At 36.1% G+C, this 12,222-nt stretch overlaps 1 protein-coding gene across 1 annotated transcript in view; it reads right to left on the bottom strand.

Moving 5' to 3' along the window:
• The window catches only part of LOC128244633 (atrial natriuretic peptide receptor 1-like), an 88,435-nt gene extending 85,740 nt beyond the window's left edge, over positions 1 to 2,695 (bottom strand). Inside the window, exon 1 of the mRNA XM_052962649.1 lies at positions 2,659 to 2,695. The gene's annotated coding sequence lies outside the window, so the exon portion shown is untranslated. The remainder of the gene's footprint in view (positions 1 to 2,658) is intronic.
• Positions 2,696 to 12,222: the final 9,527 nt, after the last annotated feature.

Here is a 12,222-nt window from a genome sequence, read left to right as displayed (position 1 = left end):
AATTCACATTAAATTTAATTGTTTTAGTCGAGTTATTGGCGACCAGTGCAATTTGGTAAATGTATTCATGTTCAACAAAAAAAAATAGCTCTTGCATTAACCGTTTTTAATAGGAACATAAATGCATAACAGACTAATTGTTTATAAAATATGCACTGAAACACGAAAGCACTTGCAGAACTATTTTTCCAAAAGCCGGCATAGGGACAGTCTAAGTCATTGACGATAAAAGCCGGCCTAGGGACAGTCTTAGTCATTGACGAAAAAAGTCGGCATAGGGACAGTCTAAGTCATTGACGATAAAAGCCGGCATAGGGACAGTCTAAGTCATTGACGATAAAAGCCGGCATAGGGACAGTCTAAGTCATTGACGATAAAAGCAATGCGTGAGGGGTGTGTGTGTGTGTGGGGGGGGGGGGGGGGTAACAAAGTGGTATTCAAAAAGCAAAAAAGAAAAAAAAAGCAATTTATCTCCGAAAATAAGAAAAAAAAGAAACAGAAAAATGTTGAGTTCAGTTTTATATAGTATTTTATTTCACTCGTGAATCTTACACTGAAATCAACAAATATCCACTATTTCTTTCACTGTACAACACAAGTTTCTTCATGAGAATTTTTACCTCATTAATTTGCCACCAAACGAATCATGAAGCTAGAGTTCTGCTGAAGTGTATCAATTTTCGTCCATTCACATTAATTAAATGACTTTCATTGTTCGTATATAAATTTTGTAGTCATGGGTCATTTATTATAAACATATTGACCTCATTCAGACATATATGTTATATATAGTGATAACGACTAATCGCGCTTTATAATAGCACATGTAGCAGGTATTACAGCATGCTTGTTTTGAAAAAATCGCGATGGATGATTGCATTAAAACTTTCATCTAAATCAATGGTGCACACAACCATACCGGGATATCTAAATATCCGGAATGACTTGACTTGTCCGAACACCGGACAACACGAACCAGTGAAATGGTAGCACAACAGAGTACACGTCACATGTTTCACTCATCATTTGAAACCGTATTTGTATTTTGTTGTTTAGAATGTCTGTCGATGAGTGTATGGAATAAGATTAAAATGTATGTTATTAATTATGTTGTACTCAATAAATTGCGTAATGTTTTGTATTCTCTCCGTTCTTAATGTTACAACGTTATTTTGATTAACTGGTTTGAAACCTCTGATTTAAATTTGATGTTCCGCGTGCAATTGTACTTTTTTGTTTATAAACACTCGATGTTTGTGTGCTTGTTATTGTGTGTTTTTGTGTGTTCCCATGCATATACACATTGATTAATGTATTGTTAACATATGTGTTGTTGACAATGTACAGTGTACAAGTCAAACATAGTTTAAATCTAGAACATGTAAACTTCAACACGGAAAGGAACTTATATTACATTCAAAATGCTTGTCTTCCAACCCGCTCAGAATCATTTTATATTTTGCATTCATGCATTGTGTATTGCTATTTTGTGTATATTGAACTGATTAAATATGTTTAAACTAGGTCAAATATACACTATTTGTCTGTCTGTTGGTCTAAATAATTTGAGAAGTGACATGATTAATAAATTGAATGTCTGAATCATTGCGAATATGTGGTATTTAAATTATGTTTTGTATACATGTGTAATTTATATATTTCTAAACTGTGTGTGTGTGTGTATTCTTTAGAAGATGACACATTAAACCATAATATTACATTGACGTTGCACCACAATGTTGAAGTAAATGTCTACTATAATGTTGGATTGTTACGTTTGGTGGCACATTATCACGTTCTTGACAAATCATTAATAGCATTTTGTTCCGCAACACGAGATGGCTGTCTCCAACACAGAACACCTACGTAAGAAGGAACTTCATATGCGGTATTTTGATACACCTCTTTGGCATTTTAATAAGTCTATGAATTTGTTCCTTGTAAAATTATAAAATAAAAGCATTGTCTTGTGCTTGTGCATGTGCATGGATATTAAAGAGAGTGATTGCTTACTTAGGCTCCCAAGGCTAGAATCATTCGGCCAGCAAGCATATAATAAACGAGATAAACAATCCCGTAGTTACGCGGAAATGTTTCGTTTTAATATCGTGTTTATCTCCCGCTTTAAATTCCAAACCTATTTGAATAAATTCATAGGATTTGAAAGTAATATCAATAACATGTAGAAGATCTTAGCTGAAATAGCAATTAGCTGATCATCTGGTTCCAATCTGAAGCATGCTTTATCTTTTTTGTTTCTATTTCACCTTTTTCAAAGATGTGCATTCATATTCATATTATGCGATAATGTACCATAGACGAGAGCTAATTAATAAAATGCAAATGGTCTCCAATTTATTGTTGGGAGCCTTTCATATGAAATTCGATAAGAAGACACTAAATTCCAAGTTAATTAACGTTTAATTGAAACGTGAGTGTAACTCCTATAACTATGTTTTATCCACGTTCCCTGTAAATATGTTTTGTTAATTCATTATATTTTGAACTATTCATAAAATTTGCATTATGTTGAGTAATACGATAGTTTAAAATGATACAGAGCTCTCTTGTGCGAACACATTTGACTTAAAAACCAAACTGTTTTCCTAAAACAGCTACAACGACAACAACATATTGACAACATGCACGGTTACTCACTTGTTTTTATGTATGTTTTCCGAAACTTAAGTCTTAAGCTATAAATGTCGTACAACTGCAGCTGAGCGGGTCCTTGTAAGACTGATGAAAACAAGATGTATTTTTTATCGGCATTTTTCTTTAGTAAATGATATCGGAGCGATCAAAAGTGAGTGCTGACTTTCACAAAAAGCAATAAGTTTGTCTATTGTAATCTGGGAGATCATTTGCACATCGTGATGAGTGTCAGCAATGGATTTCACCATCCTTTTCATGAATTAATTCACAAACACTCTATTTCAATAAGTGGTAAATTGTTATTACCGCGTCTCTAGGTATTCGTTAAACAGCTCTTCTTGCAATGAATGCGCAAAAATATTAAATATTCTTCAATAACCATGTCAGGAGCCTCTATTACTGTGTTGAATTTACTGCTGTTAAAAATTATTGAACTGAAAAGGCGAACCCGGTTCAGTTCCGGCTTATGCCAGTATTTTCTACTGGAAGGCATCTGGTACCTTGCGGATCCAATGAAACAGCGCATGTCTCATTAATTATTCATGATTACGGGATTTTCCTAGCCAACTATACCACGGTACACGACAAAGCAAAGCGCAGTAGTGTATATCGGGCGTAGCCGACGATGGTAGGAGTAATACTGTGTTGTCTTTTTAAAAATGTCAAAAGCAAATGACTCAATATTTTCGTTTTAGATACAATGTACACGTGGAACTCGTATATTACAATCGCATCATTTTGTCAAACGAGAACAATATGCGGTGTGAACATGACTTTCCGCCGCATATAGGTCGTCTCGGCAAATATCATATGTTATGCGGTGACAAACAGTATGCGGCGACAAACTGTATGCGGTGACGAGCAGTATGCGGCAACACAGCGCAGCCTTTATAAAGATGTGAACGCTTTATGTTATGTGCAATGTTTATTGTGTTTGTACATTTTATTAGGGCATATATGTTGTTTCTTTAATGCGTTTCTGTAAAATACCATGTAAGTTTCACTCTTATATTTTAACCGCATTAAAAAAATATCAGTTTCCGTCTTTGTGGCCTAGTGGCCTAGGCGTCAGCCTACGGAGCGGGAGGTCGTGAGTTCGATCCCTGGCTGCGTCATACCGAAAGACGTTAAAAGTAGCTCCCTTGCCTGGCGCTTGGCATTTAAAGGGTAATGCTTGGAGAAGGGGTGTACTATGTACTGGTTTAACACAGGAAAGTTGTACCCCGTGTATCGGTGCTTTACACCGAGCACGTAAAAGAACCAAGGGGTCTCTTCGAAAGAGAGTTAGGGTATCGCACTCGGACTTCCTTGTATCACACCACTGTCTCTTTTTCGCGTGCTTCAGCAAAACAAACCAAAGGACCCCGTTTGAAATAAGTGCTTGCACTTTCACGGGTTATCCTTGACCGCAAGGTCTAAAAAATACATACATACATACATTTTTTTTCTGTTGTTTTTCGGTTCCCTTATTGCTTAACTTAGGTCACGAAGCGTACATTATGCCCGGTTGAAACTGTTTGAAATGACGTCAGCAAAATTACGTCACGGCATTATGTTTCACACGCGATATTTCAATTAAATTGACATTAATTTTAGTAAGTTGTAACATAAAAAGCGGTGTAAGATCAAAGGGGCTAGGTTCTCGAAGGCTCACTTTTGGCCCCGCTAATTCTTCAAATAAAAGATCGTGTATACATTTATATTGTACAAGGGTCATGGGTCATATTAATCATAACATAGATTTCGCACTGACATTTGATTTGGAAGTGAGTGCGGGCATAAATTTTATAACGGTAAAAACCCCAGATGATCCATATTCGAACTTGAGCTGGAAATCATTGAAACAACCTTTCTGACAATTTTCCAGGATATTTAGGCTGAAAATGTTACCTCTCGAGTGTTAACAACGTTTTTCCATATCTGGGCTCTGTGATCTAGTTTTTGACCCCAGATGACCCATATTTGAACTTGTGCTAGAAATCATCGAAACAACCTTTCTGACAAATTTCCAGGATATTTGGACAGAAAAAGGAGCCTCTAGAGTGTTAATAAAAAATTCTATTTTGGGGTCATGTGACCTAGTTTTTCATCCCAGATAACCCATATTCGAACTCGTCCGAGTAACTGGGACAAACATCCTGACCAAGTTTCGTGACAATTGAGGCAAAAATGTGACCACTAGAGTGTTAACAAACTAAGTGTGGACGGACGACGGGCGACGGACGACGGACGACGGGCGACGGACGACGGACATTCATCGATCCTAATAGCTGACCCTCATCCTACGGCTAAGGTGAGCTAAAAAGTTCAGTCTTAGTGTCCACGCGTATGTAGATAAGTTCGATCTTAGTGTCCACGCGTATGTAGCAAAGTTCATTATTAATCAACTATTAGTATTTGACGCGATATAACAACAAAGTGGCGGATCCGTGGTCAGGTTGTAACACACTTGACTTTCAATCCACGGGTCGCAGGTTCGATTCACCGTCGCATCACTTAAAAATACTAATCGTCTTCCGGGCGGGACGTTAAATGGGGGTCCCATTTGACAGTGTTATACACTAGTGCACGGAAAAGAACCAGGGTAGCTCTAACCAGGGTTACATTCTGTCTGTGCACTATGCACCCAAAACCACTCGTATGGAAATAAGTTCAACTTTAGTGTCCAAGCGTATATAGATAAGTTCATTTTCCCACCTCAAATAAGTAGATCCAAATATTTAACCATGCTATAAATTCTTATTTTTCACACGGGCAAAGATAAAACAAGTACCCGTATGGAACTCCTTTTTAATGCACACCACATTGTAATTACCTCCCTTGTTAAAGACTGTCGTCTGTAGCATCATAGAAACCTTGTCTTGTTGCAATATTTAGAATGCCAATTAATTATTTCTCGCTTTAAATATCTCCATAAAAAGTCTTCACGCACCTTTCAAAAAATAATGCTTCACTCTCCTCAGAACCATTTAAAGACCGATTTGACTTTTAACATAATCTGAATCACTGCGCGCACATCCATGACAACCACTTATTATCACATATATTTACGCATTTATTTTCGCACAAAAGAGTTCCAGCAAGAAAATACATTTTTACTTAATTTTGTCTATCTGAGGTGGGAGAAAAAACATCTACCATAGCCGCTCGTGTAAGATAGGTTCATCCCAACCCTCGGGCAGGGTGTTTTGCGGAAACTCGGTAAACCTCGTTTTCGCAAAACATCCTACGCTCGGGTCGGGATGAACCTATCTTACACTCTCGGCCATGGAAGATACTCATAATCTTAGTGTCCACGCGTATGTAGATAAGTTCAATTAGATAAGTTCAATTTTAGTGTCCAAACGTATGTAGATAAGTTCAATCTTAATGTCCAAGCGTATGTAGATAAGTTCAATCTTAGTGTCCAAGCGTATGTAGATAAGTCCAAGCTTATTGTCCAAGCGTATGTAGATAAGTGCAATCTTAGTGTCCAAGCGTATGTAGATAAGTCCACGCTTATTGTCCAAGCGTATGTAGATAAGTTCAATCTTAGTGTCCAAGCGTATGTAGATAAGTTCAATCTTAGTGTCCACGCGTATGTAGATAAGTTCAATCTTAGTGTCCAAGCGTATGTAGATAAGTTCAATCTTAGTGTCCAAGCGTATGTAGATAAGTCCACGCTTATTGTCCAAGCGTATGTAGATAAGTCCACGCTTATTGTCCAAGCGTATGTAGATAAGTTCAATCTTAGTGTCCACGCGTATGTAGACAAGTTCAATCTTAGTGTCCAAGCGTATGTAGATAAGTTCAATCTTAGTGTCCAAGCGTATGTAGATAAGTTCAATCTTAGTGTCCAAGCGTATGTAGATAAGTTCAATCTTAGTGTCCACACGTGTGTAGACAAGTTCAATCTTATTGTACACGCGTATGTCGATAAGTTCAATTTTAGTGTCCACGCGTGTGTAGACAAGTTCAATCTTATTGTACACGCGTATGGAGATAAGTCCACGCTTATTGTCCAAGCGTGTGTAGACAAGTTCAATCTTATTGTACACGCGTATGTCGATAAGTTCAATCTTAGTGTCAACGCGTGTGTAGACAAGTTCAATCTTAGTGTCCACGCGTATGTAGATAGGTTCAATCTTAGTGTCCACGCGTGTGTAGACAAGTTCAATCTTATTGTACACGCGTATGTAGATAAGTTCAATCTTAGTGTCCACGCGTGTGTAGACAAGTTCAATCTTATTGTACACGCGTATGGAGATAAGTTCAATCTTAGTGTCCACGCGTGTGTAGACAAGTTCAATCTTATTGTACACGCGTATGGAGATAAGTTCACGCTTAGTGTCCAAGCGTATGTAGATAAGTTCAATCTTAGTGTCCACGCGTATGTAGATAAGTCCACGCTTATTGTCCAAGCGTATGTAGATAAGTGCAATCTTAGTGTCCATGCGTATGTAGATAAGTCCACGCTTATTGTCCAAGCGTATGTAGATAAGTTCAATCTTAGTGTCCACGCGTGTGTAGACAAGTTCAATCTTATTGTACACGCGTATGGAGATAAGTTCACGCTTAGTGTCCATACATATGTAGATAAGTTCACACTTAGTGTCCATACATATGTTGATAAGTTCACACTTAGTGTCCATACATATGTAGATAAGTTCACGCTTAGTGTACATTCATATGTAGATAAGTCCACGCTTAGTGTCCACATGTAAGTAGATAAGTCCACGCTTAGTGTGAATTAAAGACATTTAGTGTGTTTACTAGGCCAAGATTTTATCACATGAAGGCGAAATTTCCAAGAAAATCAACAATTTCATATCATATCTGCAAGCAACTTAAAAAGCGTACATTTAACATATGTTTTGTGCCGCTGGTGGAATGGTGAGACTGTCGAGAGTGCCAATATTCGGAGTTGACGAGTTTTTTTGTTTTTTCAAAAAGTAGCTAATATTGAAGATGAAGCTTAATTAATAATTAAACCCTCTTATTTTGAAAGCAAACACGTATATATTGACAAACAAAATGTACAGCAAAGATGTTACAAGAACGTGACAAGTTAGAGGAAACTGGCTTACAAGTCACTTTAAAAACATGTAACTGGTTTACCGATCGATAACATTTTATGTTACAATCACTTCATTGTAATAAATGTTTGTTGATATATAAATAACTTAATAAACACAAACAAAATAAGATATGTACATTTGATTTCCTATTTTAAGACAAATACTTCAAAAATATGATTTACATATAATTCAAACTCCGTAGCATATAAATATAATTCTTTTAATGCTGTAAAGCATTTTGACAATCAATTCAACGAACTTTTAAAACCCTTAAAAACAAAAGTATTTTACAATAAATACTGAATTAAACATAACTTATACGCTCAGCCAAACAAGATCACTTAAACAGCCTTGCAGAGGCACTGGTGATCCATCAAACTAATTCACAGCTTTCTGGAAATTCATTAAGTTCCCCGCTACATAGAACTTAGCCTGCAGCATTCCGGCACTCAGACACAACAATCAGCTATATGAAGATACCTTGGACAAAACAAGCATTCTTAACACTATCTTTCAATAACAAAGCAGTCTCGATAGTACAAATCACCACGTTCCTTCATTCACAGTAAACCCCAACACACCTACCCTATCTTCTATAGAAGTGAATCCTCTTGAAGATTGCCTTCATATTATTTAAAATGGTAAAGCTTCTGGCCTTGGCCTTATTAATGTTAACTGTCGACTCCGCTTGCAAATCTATTGAATAACACGTTACGTACAGGGAAGGATCCTCGCCAATGGAAACTCGCTCATGTCGGTGTAATTTTAAAGAACGACCCTCACGATATCAGCAACTTCAGACCCATTACCCTCCTGACCGTTCTTAGTAAGATCTTTGAACAATAATTGATAAGCAGGTTTTTAACTTCCTCATTCCAAACAATGTTATAACGACCCTCCAATCTAGATTTGTCTCGAAGATTACGACTTTCACTCAATAAGTGTCCGTGTATCATTCTTTTATTCAAGCCCTCGGTGAAGGAAAAGAAATCAAGGCAGTTTTCTGTGATTTATCCAAAGCTTTTGATAGAGTTTGGCATATTGGTCTTTTATTTAAGTTACCAAGAAGTGGTTGTCTTCTCTCTATTTTGAGAAATATTCATTGGAGCGAAAACGATGTGTTTTTCTTTCGGGAATGTTTTCATATACAGTTTCCATCTCGGCGGGAGTTCCCCAAGGCTCCATTTGAGATTCATTGCTATTCGCCATAAATATATATAAAGGATATTGTCGACGAATTACAATCAAAGATAATACTTTTTGCTGACGATACGACAATTTACACAGATAATAATCCTATTATGGCTGATCATACATTGAATTCTGGTCTTGAAAAAATCAACCTATGGGCCAACCAGTGTCTAGTTACCTATAACTCTTCAAAGACAGGATTAGTCTCAAATATGAGTCGTTTTGGGCGCCGACTATATTTGATATTACTTTAGAATTATTCCAACTAAGGGACTAGTTCATAAATTGCAGAACAATACTTTCAATATGTTCCACGTTGCATGATAAAATGTGAAGTTTAGTATGTTTTATAAAACTTTACACTTTAATTGAAAATGAAACCTTAAATTATAATAGCCCTGCTTATCATTTTGAAATTTTGATTTTAAATACCAACTCAATCATTACAGCTGTGCCACCTCCGGCAAGATACAGGCCGAGATGTTCCAATTGATACCAACTTACTCCCAAATAGCTGAAGGTTACACAGTACTATTACAATAGCCTTTATGTTTCTAAACCTCCTACGCAGTAATCTCCCTTGGCGACAGCAAAAAGGCAAGTTTTGAAAAATTAACATTAAGCTTAATTGTTTGTTTTGAAAATGTCACTCGAAAGAATGAACTCCAAATAATTCTCTCTTAATGTATAGTATTTTTTATCCCCGTTCTATTTACTCATAAAAGTAAAATGTGTTACAAAAACATATACAATATATAAAGCCAGGAATTCACATAACATGCCGGTACAAATAAAAGGTGAATTTCAAGAAACGTGTGTATGTTTTTGGCATAATTCACTTGGTACTGGAGGATTAGCTTGGAAAAATAGAATATCTATAAATCCGTGCGTAAACTATTGTAACAATATTATCAACTATAATGTCCTTCGAACATCCGTATACCCAACATATTATCATTGAAATAATAACCATTTTTTGTTTATCTACATGCACGTTTTTCTTCTAATTTTATTGCGCCGACTTGATGCTATGCATCAGTTTTTTTCTTGTTCTGTCTGGGATAACATAAACATTACAGATCAAGATGACCTGGAACGTATTCAATTAGAAGCAGCTCGTATAATAACTGGAGCGACTCGGCTCGCATCATTTGAAAAATTAAATGCTGAATCATTTTTTGAGCAACTCAAATCGAGACGTAATTAACATAAACTGTGTCTCTGCTACAAAATGCAGTTTTTTATGACTCCATCCTATCTTTCTAGCTTAATGCCTTCATCAGCGTCAGAAACTACGTCATGTAGTCTCAGAAATTATTCGTAGTTACGGAACGTCCATTGCAAATCCCAATACTTTTCGCAAGTGTTTTTACCATAAACAATATCTTAAAGGAATGGGTTTCGTCATCCACAGGAGAATCTACATCACTGCAATCATTTCGCCTTCGAATCCATTGCAGCAATCTCAACGAATACCTCTTCTGTAAGAATATCGTAGAAAGTCCCCTGTGTACATGTGGAGCAACAGAAGACACTTACGACTATTTTTTTCACATGTCCATTACTAACCAAAGAAAGGTACATGTTTGAAAATCACGGTACCCTTAACACGATAACTGTACAGCTTATATTGTTTGGAGACAAAGCTTACACCTCAAGTATCAACAAGCATATTTTCCACCAAGTACAGTCAATAATAACAAATTCAAACGTTTTACAAACTAATTTCAATATCGAACATACTCACCTTCTCTGACTCGGCTAAGTTACTTCTCCTTTTCTTCAATCTCTCGTATCATCTATTCCCTCACTCCTGTTCTATCGTCTGCACTACACACTGTCAAACTTTTTTTCTTTTACGCATATAGAAATACATGTCTATTTAATTCTCTTTACGTCTCAATTACGCAATCCACTGTTACAATTATCAATGTCTGTTCATCTTCTTTAGTTTACTTTTCTGAATTATGAACCGAATTTGGCAACCTGTCAACTCTGGTATTTCACACCACATGTCAATTTTTCTAAGAGAAACTAAAAAAAAACAGCTATGCGTACTTCTCAAATCTGTAATTGTGTACTTTAATAATTTTTATTGTAAGTAGAACTATTTTTTGATATCTCATATTTACAAATATGGACTACAATGATTGCTTTTTGTTTATCGGTTTTCTGGCTATCATGTGTGTATTTGAACTTATTATATCATCAGAATAAATACTGGTTAAACCAAATATGATTGAATAATTGAAACCATAATGTAACATGTCTGAATAAAGCTTATTTAAAAATTAAGTCCTTTTATATTAAAAACAAACGCGTATAAAATTATGCTCTTTTAGACTTGAGCTTCATCTTAATACTAACTTCTCAACAGTACGATACAGCATCATTAACTCATTATCTTGTCACTACAAAAATTCTAACATTGAAGCTGGCTTAAACTACGGAATATCATGTATTTGATCTCAACAGGTGCTAATGTTTTGCAGAAAAATGTATGATAAGTTGACACCAATCTCCTAATCGGAAATTAGTTCTATCTATCTTCTTTCTTCTTTATTTCCTCCATTACTGAAGATATACAAGTTATGTACAAATAATTACAATAAACATATTATAAATGGAAGGGTTACATAATGTTTAAAAAAAAATATGGTGATGTTCAATGCAGCATACATGTAGTTAACACAATATGTGTACAGCTTTTGCGTGTCGGTCAGGTACATGCATTTACATATGTATACAGGTATATATTTCTATAAACGTCAGCAACATGTCTTGCGTGCCCTACGCAATACCTTCCCTAAAGGGGAACTTTAACACAGTCGAAGATGAACTTAAATGATCGTTTGAGGAAAACAAGGTTTTCCTCTTCATTCAACAGTGGTAAGATAGGAGCACCGAGGAGTCTTAGTAAAAAGAAAGTTCCATCTAGATGCAATAAGTCTGCTAGGAATTGCGTCCCAAAAACATGAATGTCACTTATAAATGACGTGCGTAATGTCGATGTTGCAACGCATACATGTACACTATGTACTAGCACATCTGTCATTGAAAAAGAACATTGATCGCAAATATTATGCTGGAGTTTGACGCTGCGGCACCAATGTCTTGCAATAGTGTTCATTATACATCTGTATCCGCTGTGAAAACACACTTTGTATACAATACATGGACGGACGTTTGGGTGAAGAACCCTAAAATATTGAAAACTGTCATCACAAAGCACATGCGAGTTCCACTTGCTCTCTTCAAACTGGTAAACTAAGGTCTTAACGTGGCTCTTCCAATTTGATTTGCATGGCAGCTTTGATGG

Source organism: Mya arenaria, chromosome 8 (assembly GCF_026914265.1).
Source record: "Mya arenaria isolate MELC-2E11 chromosome 8, ASM2691426v1".
NCBI lineage: Eukaryota > Metazoa > Mollusca > Bivalvia > Myida > Myidae > Mya > Mya arenaria.
The sequence above is the reverse complement of the archived record's forward strand: the minus strand, read 5'-3'. Positions and strand labels throughout refer to the sequence as shown.